The sequence below is a fragment of the Caretta caretta genome, chromosome 17 (assembly GCF_965140235.1).
Source record: "Caretta caretta isolate rCarCar2 chromosome 17, rCarCar1.hap1, whole genome shotgun sequence".
Classification (NCBI taxonomy): Eukaryota; Metazoa; Chordata; order Testudines; family Cheloniidae; genus Caretta; species Caretta caretta.
The window spans coordinates 19,265,005-19,285,349 of record NC_134222.1 but is presented as its reverse complement, the minus strand read 5'-3'; the positions used below and the strand labels follow the sequence as shown (position 1 = coordinate 19,285,349).

At 47.5% G+C, this 20,345-nt stretch overlaps 1 protein-coding gene and 1 long non-coding RNA gene across 4 annotated transcripts in view; one reads left to right on the top strand and one right to left on the bottom strand.

The window, feature by feature from the left end:
* Positions 1 to 10,530, bottom strand: part of SH2B2 (SH2B adaptor protein 2) — a 66,575-nt gene extending 56,045 nt beyond the window's left edge. Inside the window, exon 1 of one of the 2 annotated variants that reach the window (XM_048824340.2) lies at positions 10,375 to 10,530. The gene's annotated coding sequence lies outside the window, so the exon portion shown is untranslated. Of the gene's footprint in view, positions 1 to 9,955; positions 10,049 to 10,374 lie in introns of those variants that run through there. The other variant, XM_048824341.2, reaches the window with a different exon arrangement.
* LOC125624055 (uncharacterized) overlaps positions 10,036 to 20,345 on the top strand; it is a 119,438-nt gene continuing 109,128 nt past the window's right edge. The window contains exons 1-2 of one of the 2 annotated variants that reach the window (XR_007353194.2): positions 10,036 to 10,116; positions 17,707 to 17,777. This is a non-coding gene — a long non-coding RNA (uncharacterized LOC125624055). Of the gene's footprint in view, positions 10,117 to 10,639; positions 11,106 to 17,706; positions 17,778 to 20,345 lie in introns of those variants that run through there. The other variant, XR_007353193.2, reaches the window with a different exon arrangement.

Genomic DNA, 20,345 nt, shown 5'->3' with positions numbered 1-20,345 from the left:
GGCCTTCAGCATAATGCAAACCACAGAGTCAAGCACAGCAAGGTTTCAACTTGCTCTTCCATTAGATGAATGGCAGCTCCACAGAGGGGAGGAAAAATGCAGTCATGTGAATGAATCATTAATAAAAATATTATAAATCCGGCTTTGGAAAGGCTTTCTTGGTAAGTTTCTTGATTCAGAACAGTGCCTGAGTGCATCCTGTTCTATCAAGGTTATGTAGCCAGAGACCTCGCAGCTAAGATCAGCGGGCCAGATCCTGCTGTCAGTTACACGAGTTTTAATCCACAGCAACTCCAATGAACATCTCTAAGAGCAGACTGTGGCCCCATGTGTGACTGTTTGAGATAAGGAGGCCCCCAGTGCTGCTGATCGGGTGGAAGCAGCAGGGGATGGGGTTTAAGAGGAGGGCTATCAAAGATGCCTAGGAGATTTGGGCACCAAATCCCTTATCAGTAGTAAATAACAACCCTATTTCTTATCTAGCACCCAAAACACTTCACAATCTTTAATGTATTTTTCCTCCCAAGACCCCTGTGAGATAGGGCAGCGGTATTATCCCTACACGGATGGGCAACTGAGGCACAGAGAGACTAAGTGACTTGCTAAATGACTTATGGTGGCCTTGAAACATCTCAGGCTAAAACTTGAGATGCTCGTCTGCTCAGCATCCGAAGGCAATGGGACTAAGAACTGCAGCACGGGTCTGAAAAAAGATGTGCTGGTCAAATACCTCCCTGCTGTGTGAGCTGGAGAAATGAGGCCAGCAAACTTGAGCAGGAGAAAGAAAAGCAGGGATGTTGCAAAACCTCATGCTTTGGGTGGTGAATATTCAAATTGCTGCTAACTATCTTAGGTACCTCTGTGGCCCCCCATCAGGATAATATCTGAGTGCCTCACAAGCTTTAGTGTATTTATCACAACACCCCTGAGAGGCAGGGCAGTGCCAGATAACTTTACAGATGGGGAACAGAGGCACAGAGAGGCTAAGTGACTTGCCCATGATCAGCACAGGAAGTCTGTGGCTGAGAAGGAACCAAACCAGGTCTCCCGAGTCCCACTCCAGTGTTCTATCCACTAGGCCACATTCACAACTCTGCAGAACATTTCGCTACTCACCACCTCCCCCACCCCAACACACACACCAGCCTAGCAGAAACTCCCTAGTTGTAGGCGCTCAGTTGTTTGATGCAGACAGTATGCAATGCTGCACCCAGTGGAAAATGGTGCTCTGGCTCTCTTCAAGCCTTGATATGAGAGGATGGTCTGTCTGCGGAGATCAAGGCGGAAGATGGGCAAATAAGAATTTCAACTGATATAGTTCTTTCCACCTACGGGTCTCAAAGCCCTTTATGAATGCAGGTCAGTGCCACTCTATGCCTTTTATAAATGGGGAAACTGAGGCACAGAGAAGTGAAGGGACTTGCAGAATTAGAACCCTGGGCTCCACATTCCAGCCCTGCATAGCTAGTGGCATGTGTCTTTTCTATTACTGTCTAGGTGAACGCTTTTGAATTTCACCGATTGTCCAAGATGGGTTCATAGAGCACTGAAAGAACATCTGTTAAGCTCATGATAAGAAAACTTTGAAGCATGGCAGAAGTCTACTGTTCCAAGAACCTCATAGAGAGGGAGAATCTTCTAATTATAGATCATGAGAACAGCTAATCTTGCATCTGTCCCCATAAATAACAGGCATATGGTCCATTACAACAAGCCTTGTAATCTCTGGTCTTTAAACACTTCTCTTTAAAGTTGTGATCAGCCAAAAGCTCTTGGGTGAACTCCAGACACCTCTGCCTTGGTGACCTGCCACTCAACACAGACATTTTAAAATTATGCAACTCACAGAAATGCAGCTCTCTCCCTCGCCTACTAGCATTTCTGGGAGTAATGATAATTGTGATGAACTACTCCCTCTCCTCCCCTCCCCTCCTGCTGCTCACACAGAGCAAAGAGCCAGTGCAAATCACATCCACGCCGTGTGCTGCTTTGTCCTCAGCCACACATAGTGGTTGATGAGCCTTGGCTGACAGAGGTACATCTTTTAGCTCAGGTCATAGAGGCTGATGCTTTCAGAGCCAGAGGTCCCATGTTCAATCCCCACCTACACAGTTAAGCGGTGGCCCGCTGCACCGGCGGACTGGACACTCAGGTTGGCAGAGCACATCAGTCCCTGCCTCTCTCCCAAGTGAAGGACATTCTAGAAGAGAAGGACAAACACCTAAGCCATCCAAACGGGCAAGCTGATGGCCTCCTACCTTTGAGTGAAGCGGCTGTGTCTGCCGCCTGACGCAACCTCCAGTGAACAGCAGCAAGGGAGCGTGAACTTGACACCTAGGGGGTTATCCCACAGACAGGAGAGCTCATGAATGCCTGTCTCACTGCAAGTCGGTTGCATGAGGAAGATGCGCTAATGGCCAGAACCAGCATGGCGCGTCCCTGAAGCCTGCAGGTGTCCCATATTGGGACTCCTTTAGGTGACGTCCCGCAACTGGATCAATCACAAGCTAGCTGTGCCGGGCTGGAATTTGGAGCTTACAAAGCCCATGGTGGGTGGGCAGCACCCACTCAGGTAACGGGTCTCCACAGCATGATTTATGATATAGTGCAGCCAAAGGGCACAGACCTTAAGCATGTTCTCAAGGCCTTTTAAGGAGCATGCCAGAACACTTACATTGCGATGTAAAATAAAAGGGCCTCAATAGGACTGGGACATAGACTGTGCTTTACATGCGGTATGTATTACTGTTAATTTGCTGCCATTCATCTTCACCACAAAAGCTTTGAACAGTTCAGCCTGCATCATCATCTCTTCCCTTCACCTACTCTAAATCTTTTACCCCTCTGTAACCTTCTCTTTTACCACCCTACCCTCCTGGGGGCAACCTCTTCTCCGGCAAACATTCTCCCAACACCACCTCTCCCACCGAGGCCAAGCCCTGCGAGATTCTCACACCCCCCTCCCTGATCACAGCAGCACTCATGTACCCTGTGGCTGATGTATGTTTGAGCAGGACCGTAGAGTCCTTGGGGCAGGGACCATGTTGGGTTATTTGTTTCTAAGGTTCTAATCACACTACTGGCCCTTTGCAGTATGCAGTATTGCAGTATGCGATGGACAGAATTTCACTATACGGGGCAGGCGTTTCTGAATTATTAGGTTGTGAAGGAAACTCATTTCCCACTGCAGCCTCCAGAGCAGCTGCCCTGGTACTTTAGAACCACATGCTTGATGGATCAGTGTGCATGAAAGAAGAGGTCCCGCATTGCTGCTCAAGATGAAGGAGCAGCCACACTGCCTATCAGTGGAATGTGGCATTCAGATCTCCAAGACATCACGGTCTCAGGTTGCCAAAGCCTCAAAAGGCCTTCAGAGACTGAACAGTCAAAGTAAAGTTTGCCTTCATATGGAAGCTTTTAAAATAAAGAGGACTGCGAGGACTGCGAGTTAGGAGGGATTCTTGGCAAAATATGATCTCATCCTTCCCCTTACACACAACGCTTTGCTTATGCACATAGGCACAGCAACAACTCTAAACAAGCAGTTATCCAAAGTTTCACAGTGAGGCCCAATTCCGCATCCCCTGAAATCAACTGTAAAGCACCCACTGATTTCAGTGCTGCAAAATCAAGCATTTGGGGCCCAATCCTGCAGAGAAGCTGCACAGTTCAGTAGGTAGGAAGATCAGCGTTGTTCCAAGCTCTGCGGCTGACTTGAATAAGAGTTCTGTGTTGCTCAAAAGCATTTCTCTTGCACCAACAGAAGATGGCCGATGAAAGATATTCCCTCACCCATCTTGTCTCACGAATTTGTGGCATGTACTTGGACAAGTCACTTCCCTTCTCTGAGCCTCCATTTCCTCTCCCACTTTTTGGCTGGCTGGTCTGTTTAGATTATAAGCCCTTGAAGGCCAGGAACGTCTCTCACTATATGAATGTACAGTGCCTGGCACAGTGGGGCCCTGATTTCTGTTCAGGCCCCTACGCAATATTGGAATACAAACAATAATAATAAACCCACCGTGCATGAAGCTTTCATTGATTGTAGTCAATAGCACTTCGATCAATTTCCACTATTTGTGCTCCAGGCTTGCTGTCAGGACATGGGACAGTCTCTTAGCAAAACCTGATGTTTTATACATTCTTGTCACTACTAAGATTAAATGGAGATTTTCATCTCACAGGGCTTTTTCCTTCCAAAAGTTCATCCCAGTGACATTTTCTGTCTTATGTTTTACTCCCTGTGCTAACAGCTGTTTGAGGAGAAAACTGGTGAATAGACAAGATCTGTAGACTTTTCTGATTATGGTGTAACAGATCAGGAAAAGAGAATAAAGAGCAACACATGGAATTCCTTCCTGTATGCACAGAGCTGAGTTCACAGTCAGCCAATATGCAATTATCTGGACAAGTGTACAAGCAACCTAAAGGAGCCCAATGATTTTCAGCTGGTAGCATGGGGTGTCAGGGGGTTTGAACCCAGGACTCTCATCTTGGCACTTGCTATGTGCTTTGTAGTTTTGGATCAGAAGTGAAAACTATTTCACAGATTCCGATTACAAAGCCAGAAGGAACCACTGTGATGATTTTGTCTGACCGTCTCTATAACACAGGCCATAGGACTTCCCCAAATGAATTCTGGTTTGAACTATAGCAAATCTTTTCTTGTGTACTTCATTATGGGGGGGGGGGGGGGGAATCCAAATAGTTTTTTTTTTAAAACCCTGCTGTTCCATTGTCACACATAATAAACATGGGATTTAGGATGTTGGGGTACAATTACATGAGTTTGTGTTAATTTTTTAAATTGCAGATGTCACTGCAATTCCCAGCTTGCATCATTAACGTTATCTGCAGGCAGATCGGAGACAAACTGCCATCTAACAACATCTGAGCTGGGGAAATTTAATTCTAGGCAGCATGTTAGCAATAAATGTAGAAATCCCAGCTAATTACTTCAGTGGTGTATTAAGCAAAACACCTTGTAGAAATTCCGATGATCTTCAATAACCTCCCCAAACAGATCTCTTGTTAAAGTGATTTCTATAATCCCTGGTAATGGCTTTAACCTCAACTGCTCCCCTCCTACTCTGTTTCCCTAGCCAGTACCACATTATACAATACATTCAATGTACAACAGTGCAAAATATGCAGAGAGGGACTTCCAGCTAAGACAGTCTAGCCCAGCTCCTGCTGGCTCAGCCGGGACAGATTCCCATTTGGCCCACACAGTAACGTTTCTTACTTCCAACAGCAAGGACCCTAGTTAGAGTCTTGGCTGCAGGTTACGTGTGAGATGGCGGTGGGGCAGGCTTGCTGGTAAGCACTGTTCCCAGGATTCTGAGGCAGGCTCAAGTGAAATGATGGAGGGGCCTCTAGCTTAACAAGGCTCCAACAATCCCCAATCCCCAAACAAGGCCCCAACAATCCACGTCACTAAACCAAGTTCTTGGGATCTTTTAGACCAAGCAGCTAGAGCACAAAAATGCTTAGGCTTGGACTTTGCTCACACTGTGGCCTGCCTCTCCTCTCTTCCATTTCAGGAGGGACTGGGTGGCTGAGCAGGTTTGCCTCCTGGTCAGCAGACCAAGTGCAGCCTGCTTGCTACCGGTAAGCAGATGGTACTGGCGGCTGTTCAGCAGCCTGTGTGAAGCAAGTGTACTGGACTCAGCGCAGTCACAGGTGTCTTTGTCCCACGAGCTATGATTACATTGACACTCTCAGGAGAGAGGCCACAAATTGAATGGAGCATGGAGACAGAACCTCCCCTTCATGGCCCAGGTGCTCTCTACAGGGCAGAGGGGACTATCCTGGAGTTTCTCAGCTGTTTGGCCTGCAGTGCATAAGAGAAGAATGCAAGAGAGTTTGCTAGGGTCTCAGCCTCAGCCCAGCAGTGGAGGAAGACTCCTCCCTGCCCTAAATTCTAGACACTGGAGAGACTGGGAAACAAAGTTCAAGCCCACGCTTGTCTATGTCCTTCCTGTGCAACCCTGTAGTCTTCCCTGAGATCCAGCTGACTGCACAGTTGAGCACAAGTCTCCGCTTGAATGGAGTAAGTGCAGTTCACCCTCATTGCAGATCTGTTAACAGATCTGCAGACAGACAATCAATATACAAGAGAGAGAAATGAGCCCAGCAAGGAGACACTGTTTCCACCTCCTCCCATAAAGGAGAGAAAGCCATTCACACCACCCCAGAAAGCATCCCTTTCACTTAGCCCTCCACAGCTGCCATTTTCCTCCAGTACAGAAGGGCTGGCTGGAGCATTCCTTTGGAACTCAAAAGTCACACTTTTAGATTGAAGGAGTTTTACAGAGGATATTTCCAGATCTGCAGGTACAGCACAAGTAAAATGCAGCTGCCTCTGGAGTGGACAGCATGCTGCACAGTAGTTAGGAGGAGGGAAAAGGTGAAGACAAGAATTCTGGGTAGACTCCTACTCTCCCCATCAGTGCCAGGGTCAAGTATAAAGCAGAGAGGTCCCTACCTATCTTGGATATTTATAATGCACCCAGAGTAATTGGTTTTTAAATTCTTATTTGACAGACACAAAATACATTTCCTGGAACACTTTAAAAAAAGATGAAAGGTTTAACTGATCCTGCTGAGATTTGAACCTGTGGTTCTAGGGAGTCTAAGAATTTCATACCGGACGCAGATACCACTAAACCTTCCCCTCTAAGCTAATCGTACTGACCTTCCACTTTTCATAATTCTGGAAGAAAGAGGCAAAACACCCAACCAACCAGAGCTGGACCATATCATCAGAGTTATCATTCCTAGCATTTCACTTCTATTCCCAGTGTCCATGTAGACTATATTTTATTGGAGCAATGGTATCTGAAATACAACCTGCGGTCTGAGACATTAAGGAGCAGAGGGCAGCTAGAAAGCACAGCAAACAGCTGAAGATGCAGTTGGTACACCCAGGCTGCAGAGACTGCATACATCAAAGGTTGGCGTTTGAGGGTTTTCCCACCAGAAGCTTGGATCTCACTCTTCTTCAGAAACTGGCACTTGATGGACAGTTCCCAGGTGGCAAAAGAGAGAACAGTGACAGCAGAGGTGTGTGTGCAGGCCTCTTTAAACTTAAATTCTGACCACCTTTGGGATTCTCCAACATCCTCTTACAGGGTTTCCTCATTTCCTTCACATAAGTGAAAACAAAAAACTCTGACCTCATTTTCTCTCTCAGAGCTCAACTCACAGAGCTAGACCAGCAGCTAGCTCCTGATGATATGGATCAGTATTGGAACCATACTAAGGAAAGCGGAGACCAGAGCTGCAATTTGGACCATCGGAGAAGAAACTATGTGCATTAGAAGGTTGACAATCCCACTCTCCATTACACAAGAACATAGATCCTGTATCTACCCAGCATGTGAATGAGGCAAAAATGGGGATATGAATAAGTAGCTCCAAGTTCTAGACATATGTATTAACGAAACAGATGGGAGAGGACTGCTGATAGAATCAGCGTGGGCATGTGACCTTTGTCCATCACTGCGATGGAGAAGAACCACCAATGAAGCCAGCAGAATCTCTGTGCCATTTCCCAGGCAAAAGCCAGATGGAATGGGGTCAAGGAACACAGAGGACTTGAGTTGGTACCAACTTCCTCAATAACCTGACCCAAAAAGGAAGCATTAGACAGGATGCTATCTGGGAAGTTTGTCAGCATCAAGAAATGGTTGATAGCAACTGTTTGATACAAGAGGGACCCCAGAGACCAAGGAATGGCAGGAAATTGGAGTGGTCTTAGCAGAGGGAAGCAGATGGGACATACACACACATATACAGAAGACCCCAAGAGATGAGGTAATGAGGCCAAAAAAGGAGGGAGAGCAGAAAGAAGACAAGTTGGGGGAACTGTAACAGAAAAATCATCACAATTCCAAACCTAGAGAAAAATCTTGAACATGAGCAACTAGAGAGAAGGAGGGCAACATGTTTTAAAACAAAAGCCATTGCAAGTTATCTCAAAACACACTTTCACAGCAGATTCAGCAGCACAGGGAATGAGCATCAGCTCCAAAGGAAGTTATTACAGGACGGACCACGCTGGCACTAACTAACTAAGTAAATACAGAGTTAGCTTTCATTAGCTAACTGAGACAGAGAGTGAAGTAAAGGGGAAAACCCAAGGAGAAAGGCAGCCCTTGACATACAGTACAAATTAGCAGACACGCAAATGCATTGGTTTCCAATTAATAGTGAGATATGCCAGACATCCTACAGTTAGAGACAGGAAAGGAGTAAGTGACTTAAATAAAAGTAAGTTGGTTAACGGACATATCTGGGTGCGAGGCAGCGTTATATCAAAACACCATGCGTGCTGCTGAGCAGCACGCAGGACTATTCACTACATACAGATGTGAAAGACAAGAGACAATACAAGCCTGAAAATACCAAAGGAGAGGGGCTCGGATTTTCAGGAGAGTGGCATAGGAGCACATGACCCACTGATTTTCAGTGGAACTAGTTCTCCTACGTCATTCAGATGCTTTTGATACTCTACCTAAGGAACATAAGAAGCTGTGACATGTACTAGAACAAACATTCGCTTTTTGTGGATAAGATAAAGGTTGCTATATGCAAGGATTTTGAGCAGTAATGGAGAGGGTAGTTTAGAGGCGTTTGGAATGATCTTAATGATCAGCTCCTGAAGTTCATTCATCCTCCCATAACATGGTCTCAATAAGGATCCATTTCAAACCCCTAAAGCATGGGTCTATTGTATTCCAGTCCAACTTGTTACAAAACAGCATCAGCAGAAACTGGAGATAAACAGAACTGCCACAAAGTCCCGGCGCTGCCCAAAGGCATGGGTCTGATTCTCTCACTTACACAATGCAAATCAGGAGCAATTTCCCTAAAATCAGCAGTTACACCAGTGCAAAATCAGGACAAGAAAGAGGAGAATCAGGCCCATTGACTGCAAGGGGAGTTGCAGGTGCTCCATATTTCTCAGGATCAGGCCCACAGGAGGGAAAACAACTTGCTAAAAGGGAAATGCAAATCTCTCCAAAGAAGAGAGCCCTGTGAGCAATAGGGAAACCCATGAGGCCCTAGAAAACTGTACTTAAAGGGCTAAGCATGTTTTTTGTATATTAATTAACACACACACACACACACATACACACACACACCTTGAACCTGCAAAGTACGAAGCACCCATTCATTTCCCTGGTAAGTGGAGATGCCCTGCACCTTGCAAGCTCAGGCCCTAAATAAGGAAAGAGAAATACCACCAACCTCTTTTATTTACCAATAATAAAAGTCTGCCAAGCAATCACACAAGTTACACCTCTCTTCACATCCTACTAGCCCAAAAATTCATACCTGTTGTCTGAGGTCCCCAGCCTGGACCTTGAGACCCCAGGCAGCTCTGAAGACTGCTGGAAGTTCAGACCCCATGCATTTTACCTGATCAAATATTTAAACGAAACAAATCTACCTACATACAATGCCACAGTTGCATCATTACAGACCTAGTTTACAGCCACTCAGGGCTGTCATCGAGATTTAGTGTCTCTTAAAAAAAAAAAAGGGAGAGAGAGAAAGAGAGTGAGTAGCTAGAGATGTGGAATTGCCAACAAGCAAGAAGGACAGCCGTCCATCCACAGCTGTCAAGACAGACAGCAGAATCAAGCCAGGAGCCCGCTGCTGTATGGTTTATCCTTGCTCTGTAACCCTTTCCTCCACTTAAAGCAGCCAGGTAGACACCTGAGCATAACCTCCAGCAGGATCCGGGGCGGGGAGTCCTTGTCATTTGTCTCATAAGGGACACGACAACAACCACCAGCTAAACGGTAACCTCAATCGATCATGCAGCAATAGGTGAGGGGGGTCGGTGGGACACTGCGATACAGTACCAGGATTCCCCCTCCCTCAGCCCTGCCCCGTTCTCAAAGCACAGACCCGAAGCAATGCAAGCGTGGCCCCCAATAGAAACCTTTCATTAAATCGCCAGCAGGGCTCCATTGATAGGAACAATCCTTCCCAGCGGCTTCAGCGAATGCCCGCTGCCCCAGAGCCACGGGGGCTCGGAGTAGCCTCCCCCCGCATTTGGGTCCCTGGAGTAACAAGGGCGCTCCACGGTCGGCAGAAGGCGAGGTGGGCAGTGATTTGCAAGGAGGTGGAGGGATCCCCCCCGCTGGTTATTTGCTGGGGGGGGGGGGGGGGGAGGAGGAGGAACAGCAGCACGGCAAGGGGACGGGGGGCTCCGTTCTCCTCGCTCCAAGCAGCGGACGCCCCCCGCAGACCAGCCTCCCCCCAAATCCTAGCCACGGCACCGCGCGAGCCCTGGGGAGAGAGGCGGCGGCTGGCGGCTCGGTTGCGAGCCCCGGCCGGCGGGGCGGGGGAGGCACTTACTGGGCTCGGAGGCTCATTGCACGGGAGCGGGGCTGGTGGCTTCTCCCGGGCGCTGGCGGCGGCGGCGGCGGCGGCGGGGGGACCCCACGGGCGGGCCCGGCTCCTGTGGATGCGGGCGGAGACAGATGCCGGGCAGCCCCTGCGCGCCGCAACTGGAGCGCGGCGGCCGGCCCGGCCCCCTGCTCCTCCCACTGCCCGGCGGGGCGTAAAGGGCCCCGGCGCTGGGGCGGCTGGGCCAGTCGGCGCCCGGCGCTGCAGCCCGGGCGGGACCCCGAACCGAGCGGGAGCTGCCGGGCGCCCGGGACCGTAGCCCCGCGCGGGCCCCGGACCCGCTCCTGAAGCGGGCGGGCGCGGCCAGCGTGCAGCGACGAACACCCTGGTGCTGCCGGTCTCAAGCCTTTTCTGCCCCCGGGTCCTGGAGCTGACCCAGGTGCTGCGTGGACACCGGCTTCAGGAGGGAGCCGATCCCCGGCTTCTTGGCGGGATGAGACGGGGGTGGCGGGGAGGGCAGAGAAGGGGGCACTGGCTGCTGCCCCCTCAGAAGTCTGCTGGATTTTGGTCATAACTAAAACGGGCCGCCCCAGAGGCCTGTGTACCCCGAGAGGACCTCGGCGTGGACAGTATGTTCTCAACACAAACCAGCCAATGTTTCCAGCACTTACTGATCGATATTTCTGATGACTCCATGAGGCATCAAAGAAACCAGATCCACTTCTCCTGGTCACCAAGAGGTGGGCAAAACACTGCAGCTACATGAAGGGGGCAGTGTATTTATGTGTGCAATGACCAGTGACCTCTCTAGGTCAGTGTTTTTTGGTGGGGGCCCTTGTAATTCACATTTGCTGCTCTAGCTCCATTTTTATATGGCCCCTCCCAAATATTTATCCTCACTATGTCCCTGTTAGGTCCCCATTTTGAAGATGAGGAACAGAGAGATTAAGGCCCAGACCCTCAAATGTACTTAGGCACCTAACTCCCATTGGTAAGCTGGGTCTAAATGACCTTGGGCAAGTCATATAGGAAGGTTGGGGGTCAGTTCCTGGCTCTGCCAGGAGTCCCAGTTTGGTGCCCTGACCACTAGCCCATCCTTCCTCTCTGCTCATGGGCTGCTCAGTCAAGGAGACTGGCTGTGTAAGTAAAGCTTATTCCTGAGCATAAGGGTTTATGGGGCAAGACCTAAGGATGGTAAAGCACCTTTCAGCTGAGGATGATCATTACAGAAGAGAGACCAGGCACATGGGGTAATATCTTTCATTGGACCAACTTGTGTTGGTGAAAGAGCCACTTTTGAGCTATGCAGGGCTCTTGGTTAGGTCTGGGTTCACCCACCTTGTGTCTCTAATATCCTGGGACCATCAGGGCTACAACACCACTTTTACCTAAGAGATATTCAAGGTGGTGTTGTATGGAGAGTGTGGTGACTAAGTGGAATGGGGCTTTCAGTTAAAGTCAAAGAGTATTCAGTAAAGGTTGATGACTACAGGTAATTTAAGTTAAGTGGTTGTCATTTTTGTGTTTGGGAGTAGCTAGACTCAGGGAATTTTCCATTCGTTGTTTTCTCACTCTTCCGTCACCAACCAACATTGACTGCCATTGCGTGTCTGCATGGTGATGTACTTTTCTCTCCCAAACATCGTCATCGTTTAGGCCCAGATTCACAAGGTATCTTGGCTCCTAGCTTCCGTTGAAGGCAGTGGAAGTTAGGAGTCAAAATAATTACCTGGGTGGATCTGGGCCATAACTCTTATGCTTTATAGCAACGTACAAACTAACTCACTGAGCTTCACAACACTCCTATGAGGTGAAGAAATAGTATCCTCATTCTACAGATGGAGAAACTCAGGCACCAAGAAGCAAAATGATTCACCCCAGACCACACTCTCAATTACTGGAATTAGAATTTAGGAATTTCTTTAATCTGTACTTCCTCTGCAAACTACGCTGCTTGCACCAAACAGTCCAAGACACAATGGGCCTATATCCTGATTCAGGTCCTACAAGATATTATAACCCTGAGTCATCTGTAATGATCTTTTTAAAATTCTGTTGCAGACTGGGGGTATGGAGGGGTGGTTACGATGTCTGAATCTTGCTATTCACTTGCCCCTATGTTACATCATGTGTCTTCAGCCTTCATCCTTTTTGCCATTAATGATTATTAGTCATAGCCATAATTAATATATTTGAATGTGCAAATAAAGAAATAATGCCCTGATCCTGCAGTGAGATGTGTGTACAGAGACCATTGCAGCTGCAAGAAACCCCGTTGGACAAAGTGGGGTTGTGTACCTTTCATTTTAAACACTGAGGTCTATGTTCATGAATACTAAGTATTCTCACCAAAAGGCCTGTTACCAGGTCAGCATATGGTATGATCCCACACCAAACATTTCTGCATAGCGGATAAGTTAGTAGAGCACATGTCTGAAGTTTCAGCAGGGCATCGTTATCCCCTTAAGGGCAGTCAGCTGTGTACCCAGGTGTGCAATCAGTAGTGCCCAGAAGAGAGCAGTAGCACGTTCAGCTTTTAGCTTCTCTGAACTGACCATGGCAGAGTTTATTGTGGTTTTCTTGGAAATAACCACTTGTGTTGAGCTTGGAAAGGGATCTTCTGGGATTTGTTGTTCTTCTCTGCATCTGTAAAGTAGGAGCAGTACCCCAGGAGAGGTTTTGGGGGAGGGCACCATGTGCCCCTTCTGCAGCTCATCACTTGTAAGGTGAAAGGGATATCTTGCCTCACGAAGTCTACGGATGGATAATATTAATCCTTGAAGAGCCAAAGGAATTTGACTTCACGTAGACACCCTCAGGTATGTAGCCTGAGCCATAAGCTGACTGAGAACTGATCTGCTGCCCCTTGTAAAGCCTTCTGGATCCTGTTTCTGGTTGGAGATTGCTTTTTAAACAAGGAACTGAGGTTAGCACAAGGACCGTAGAGCTAAAGTTGTCTCCTGTGCTTGCCATGTTCTGAGGGATTTGGCTTCCCTCTTATACAGAGTTATAAGTTTCTCTCTGCAGGAACTAGATCATACTTAGTCCTGCCATGGGTGCAGGGGACTGGACTAGATGACTCTCAAGGTCCCTTCCAGTCTTATGATTCTGTAACTCCAAGATAAGCCCTGTATTTTTGTTTCACAGGCTTTAAACATCTTGTTTTGGGAAGGGGGGGAGGGAATAAGAAAACAGCTTCAATTTCTGTCCTCCAGGAATTGAAACCCTCTTGGAAGATGAGGGCCAAAACTTTGAGAAGTGTCTGCTGCCTTTCACATGCTCAGCTTGAGCCCCCTTGGTGCTGAAGATCCATCGCTCCACCCAAAGTCAATGGGAACTGGGCACACTCAGCACCTCTGAAAAGGGACACACACACACACACACGAAGCACAAACGCTACAACCCACGCATGCCCCTTAATGTCTTTGCCCTGCCCTTAGGGGAGAATCCTTGGCTATCAGGGGTGGAAGGGACCTCAGGAGGGCATCTCATCCAACCCCCTGCTCAAAGCAGGGCCAATCCCCAATTTTTGCCCCAGATCCCTAAATGGCCCCCTCAAGGATTGAACTTACATCCCTGGGTTTAACAGGCCAATGCTCCAGCCACTGAGCTATCCCTCCGCTATATATTGCTCTACTGCAGTGTGAGAATAACTGGCAAGCTGCTGCCTGTGTGTGGCTTGTGACTGGTATTGAGAAGCCTGCACAGCTGGAGCCCAGGACACCAGATTTACAAGATCTATGTAAATCAGTATAGCGCCATCGACTTCAGTGGCATTAGGCTGATGAAAACCCGGAGCCTCTGCTGCTGGACACTGGCTGAAGGACTGTCCCAACATGTGCCCTTCTCCCACCCCCCTCCACCCCGCCCAGCTGCCCTCTCCACGTGACTCGTGTGAAGGGAAAGCTCAGCAATAGCATAGCTTTATTCTAGAGCAATAAAGACAAGTTTTTGTCACGGATATTTTTAGTAAAAGTCATGGACAGGTCACGTGCAATAAACAAAAATCCATGGAAGCCTGTGACCTGTCCCTGACAAAAGGGGTAGGCAGGTTCAGCCACCGCTGCTGGTTGGCCTCCCGGGTCCCCCACCGCTGCAGTGTGTGGGAGCTGTGGGGTCCCACTGCCCATGGGGCTCAGCTGCTGCCGGGTACTCTCACCCCCAGGGCAGCTGGGAGCTGCAGGGGCCGCCGGCTGCGGCTGGGCAGCTGCAGGGTCCCCTCCACCACTAAGGGGGGAGCTGCGAGGGTGGGGCTGGCTTGGCGCTCCAGCCCTGGGGCAGAAAATATCAGAGAGGTCGATGGAAGTCATGGATTCACGCCACTTCAGGGCAGTAATATACTTTCCTCACAGGAGTGTTTTGATGCCTAATTAATGTTTGTCAGGAGCATGGAGATACATGCCTGAATGTGTTTGTGGCAAAATCAGGCTACTTTGGAGTAAGCACAATATCTGTGGCATTTCCTTCTGGCCCCTTTGCTTGGGCCATTGACTCTCCCCCAAAAAAGCATCTTCCCCCATTCATGTACATTTAAATATTTAAAGAAAATATTAGACAATTGATAGCCTCTTAGTCTGAGATTTCATTACGGGTTTCATTGCACTTGGTATTTATTGCCTTGGGAGTGCTGGGGTCTGCTACATTTGGTGGTAACTGTAAGGAGATAATGCTTTAGCCCTGTTGTTCACACAGGAGATCAACTGGCGCTAAACAAAGGTTTGACAAGTTATCACTGGTGTAGCTAGCCTCATGTTCCATCCTGCAGGGGGAGATTTCAGCACCAAATTAATCCCCATCCTGATAACTAGAGCAGTGGTATCTTTGAAAGGTCGTGCAGGGTGAGCACTGCCTGTCCTTCTTTGAAACTGATACACCAGGGGTTCTCAGCCTGGGGTATCACAAACCAGTGTCAAAGGGTCCTGACTGTAGTAATCTGCATAGAACTTGGAGGAAAGAGTTTGGAGGAGGAACCAGGAAGCTAGTCTGTGTGCACATGGCTGGAATACTACCTGCAAAGAGCTGGTTTAGTTTTAGAAACATGGAGTCCTCAACCTCTGCTACATGAAACAATGACCACTCTGCTCTTCCCATATTGCTAAGTGGGATTGAGTTGGGGGGATCCCAGCTAGATGTGAAAGTGGCTTCAGGGGTGGATAGTGCAGGATCGAACCCTACCTGTTTGCATACTGCTGTGGAAAGAATCCCTTTTCAGCTGGATGACTGCACGGAGGTCAGGGATGCGTCTTATGTTCTAAGCCATCCGCATTTTGGGCTGTCCCAATTTTCACATGTACACTAAGCCCAAGTGTCATCTTTATAGTACCCTAGATATGCCACAATGTGGATTAATTGAAATTCTGGTCATGGTGAATATATTTATGTGCCACTCTAGGCCCACTTACTGAGGGCCTGATCCCAAGTCATGGAGGTCACTGGAAGTCCTATTGACTTCCAATTGTCATATGAACCCTTTACCAGAACTCTCTTCATAGTCTCAATCTGTAAAGGCTTCTGCACAGTGCTATTCACTTCAAATTCTGCTTTTGTCCCCATGGGATCCTATTACCATAAGAACTTTTAAAAATCCCCAGCTTTTATTAAACATCACTCGAGAGCAAACATGGCTTTTTTTTTAAAGCTTAAAGTAAATGCCCTGAATAAAGAATATGCAGTGTTGTTGTAACCGCATTGGTAGCGGGATATTAGAGAGACAGGCTGGGTGAGGTAATAGCTTTTGTTGGACCAACTGCTGTATTTAGCTGTGACACTGTGAGTACATTTCCCAGATCTGAAGACGAGCTCTGTGTAAGCGTGAAAGTTTCTCTCTCTCACCTACAGAGGTTGGTCCTCACCCACCTTGTCTCTCTGAATAAGGAGAGCAGTTCTGATTTGGCAGATAGCTCGGTGGCTGCCATATGCTAGCGAACTCTGAGCTCGCACTCCGAAGAGTTGTTAAAAGGGGCTTACTTGCTTACTAGAGGGATGGTTCTGCTGGGATAATATGCATGCTTCTCTCGTACCTTGACTTCACAGACATCGTGACTTGTGCCTCACAACATCCTGGTGAGGTCTGCAGTCAGCTGTTCTCACTTCTCAGATGGACAAGTCAAGGCACAGGAAGTTTGGACAGGAGGGAGTGGTAGAGTTGGGTAGAGAATGATCATTCCAGTTCAAGGAGATTTTTGAGATCTGGTTTTGTTCCAGTTCCTAACAAAACCCCCAAATTACAAAATTTTCCTAAATGGAATTACCATTCTCTGCCTAGCCCTGCTGGGAGCCCTGTCTCCAGGGCATGGCACCTGGTGGGCTACTCTGTGGTTGCGGATACTGTGCCCTGGGCTGATGAAGAACTGGGAGCCAGGGCCACCGGCGGGTGAGCCGGCAGGAAACCAGGCAGGTTTCAAAACTTGTCTGGCAGGTAGGGTTCCATCAGACACCTGCCTGGCTTCTGGCAGAACTTTCTCAAAATGAACACAATCCTGCAGTGTTGTTGTTTTTTTTTTTTTTTAATTTTGCTAATTCAGCAAATTCTGTTTCATTTTTTTTTTCCTGATCACGAGAGTGAGTGGTCAGCTGAGAGCTTGTGTAAGGAACTGAGGAAGAGGAAATTTTTAAAGTCAGTGTTTGGCTGTATCAAGATCCCCGAGAGCCCAGTGGCTTGTGCATGCCAAGGGAGCAGAGAAGGGAAGCCCCCCCACTGTCTCCTTTAGAAGGGATAAGGGTTGCCCCAGGTGCTCAAATGCTAGTTGTGTCAGGGGCATGACTAAGTCAGGAGGTGCAGGTTAAGGTGCAGAAACATCAGTCCCTACAATCTGTGCTCCCTGAAAACTGACTACATGCAGGAAAGGGACTCACCTGCCCACGGGCTGAGCTGTCCGCTAGAGAGAACTGGGACTTGCTGAAGACTTGCTTAGGGGGTGAGGAAAGTTGTGGGGGAAGAGGTGGGCAGGATTGGGGCGCAGGTTTCAGAGTGGGGCTGAAATGGGTGTGACCTTCTTGGAGAGAAGTTGTTATACAGCACCCAACAAAACTGGGGCTGTACATCATAAGACAACCAGAAGAAAGCAGTTGTCAGGCTGAGGCAATGAAGACTCGGAAAGGGGCTCCCTTACCCTCTCTTAACAGGGTCTGTGAACCTTAGGGGGTGGGGTGGGATGACTTCACTGAGGTGCCACCTCACCTCATTCCCCCAGCGATGAACTCGAGAGGCCAGTACCTAGGAGTGGAGCCCTCTCTCTGCTAGTCAGGGTCAGCATTGTGCTCTGTGTGCTTTCCAAGAACCCTCAGGGACTCCGCTGGCACTGTTCTTAACCTCATGCTTGATCTTTTGTCTCTCTCCAGGAATTGTGAATTGCTTTTCGGCTCCAGAGGCTGCTCTCCGGGAAGGCGTCGGGGTGTAAGAGTGTGATCTGGTAAGTGGCTTTCGATAAGGATCGTTAAACACTACAAAACTAAGACACAGAGCCCTGTTGATAAGTGTAAGGGCCTTTCTCTTCCTGGCCACGAATACTGCTGGTTTTGGGATTAATATGGAGGAGTTTTTGAGGACTGAGATTACTGATCATCGGGAGACGAGTCCACCTGATAACAGGTGACCACGAGGCTTTGCTGGAGGGCTGGCAGATCAAAATGGCTTTGATAATGGGAGTGACATAGCTTTATGGAAGTGCGTATACCTCAAAAGTTTCTCCACTGAAATGTTTGGATTGAGAGGCAGTGTGGTCTAGTGGATAGGCCACTGGACTGGGACTCAGGAGCCTTGGATTGTACTTCTGGCTCTGCCACTGATTTGTTGTGTGATTTTTGGGCAAGTCACTTCCCTTTGTTTACCCTCTGACTTTTTGTCTTTCCATTTAGACTGAAAACTCTTCAGGGCAGGTACAAACTATGTGGATGCTATGCTCCGGTGGTGGCCCAATCTTGATTGGGGCCTTTTGAGGTCTAGGCACTGCTGGAATACAGATAAAAATGAGCTATTTACTCTAGGTTCTACTGGCTTCGATTTGTGCACCTATTTAGGTTTCTAGATTGGAGCAGCTGTCATTCTCAGCTGTTTTGGTAAGTTTGTTTAGTTTGCTATTTAGAGGGGTTTATATACATGTTTTGCTTCTCATAGTTCCACCAGCTTTTCGCTGTACTTTCTATGTCATTTTGTGGAGTCTGTTAGAGAAAAGTTTATTAGGATCCAGTTGCATGGTCACTGTAGATAATCCATCAGTTAAGCACATTGGGCTGATCCCATGGAGCCTTTTTCACTCTCTGTAGGGCAGGCGTCGATTCATATTCTCGGGTACGTAGGAGAAAGGGGACGTCCACAGAGGGATGCTGTATTTTGGTTTAAATGCTGCTTCTCATGCCAGTAATAATCACGTGCAATTCTAGAGGGGAAGCATGGCCTTGTGGTTAAGACATGGGACTGGGGCAGACTTCTTGCGTGACCTTGGGCATGTCCCTTCATCACTGTGTCTCATGTCCTCCTCTGTAAAATGCAGATCAGAATCCTTTCTTTCTCACACCCTTTTGCTATCTTGCCTATTTCAACTGTAAGCCCTTCACGGCAGGGATTGTCTTACTATATGTACGTATAGTGCCTAGTGCAAGCAAACTTGGTTGCAGTCTCCAGATGCTACTGTAATATAAACGATAATCTATCTTCCTCCCTAAAGACTCTACTAGAACTAGTCAAACAATTTCCATCCAAGAGTCGTTGACAGAAAATGGTTATTTTGTTGATGTGGAAACTTCCAGGGGAAATGTCCTGTTTTTGCCAATAAATACATAAAATAAATATTGTGACAAACCGGTTTTTCTTATGCTTGGAAATTGCTGCGGGGGTGTGGTCGTGGAGAACTAGTTTTCTGCTCAGCTCTACTAGATGTGTTTGGCTGACTTCTACCCTTGTGGTTTTGGGTGGTAGTTGGTGGGTTGTTTTTTTTTTTTTTTTTTTTTTTAAATCCCTGGTTTCGCTTCTTCAGCTTAGAACAAGATTTTTGTATAAAGCAACTGACAACCTATCTGTTGACCTTCCCCTCTGTGGTGTTGCTTGCTGTACTAGATCTAACTTCTATAGTAACCCCTGATAGGCAAAAATATATATAATTTTAAACTATTTGGTAAAGCGCCATACATCCCTCTGGTACCGTATTTAAAAACACCAAACAAACCTAGTAACTACCAAAGCTTACAAAAGTCCTTTCCAAGCACAGCTGTAAAATCACTGTCAGACCTTTGAAAAATCATGTTACCGAGAGCCTAAAAATGGATTTAAGGACCTAATTTTAGGTATCTGCATTTGGCCAGAGTGTATGCAAATCAGTAACGTGGAGTGGTCAGTTTAACTTTTTCCCATAAGTTTTTTCCTCATAATTTCATTAGGAACTATGTTCACAGTAGAAGGATACAGTTCACAAGTCCCTCCCCTCCCAAAGTGTTGTAAAGCATTTGTCTAAAAGTAAAATGCTAAGGGCCACGCTTGAATAGCAATAAGCTGTTTTGGGGACCCAATCCAAAGCCCAGTGGAGTCAATGCAAAGCTTCCCGTTGTCTGCAGCGGGCTTTGGTTCCAGTGCTTGGTGCACATCACTTGTGATGAAGATGTTGTGGGCCTGCTCTTCCTTTTGCACTGTTTTTATAACTCCACTGGTTGCAATGAAGAGTTACTCCTGATTGACCCCGGTATGAGGTCAGGATCAGGCCCTCCTTCATACTTGGGTATCATGGCTCCTACAAAGCACACACCAACAGCGGTCTACAGAACGTCCCTAGTGTAGCAATAAATCACTATCCTGGATTCATAGCTAAACCCTTTAAAGGAATAAACTTGTAAGTAGAGCAAAGTGTAACATGTTGAAACACAGCCTTCTGTTAAATGGTCATTGAATAAACCTAATATCTGCTTACTTCTGCCAATTCTAATTATAGAGCTAATTTTTGTCTTCTTAAAAAAAAAATACCCTAAAAACCTCTATAAGGAATACACTT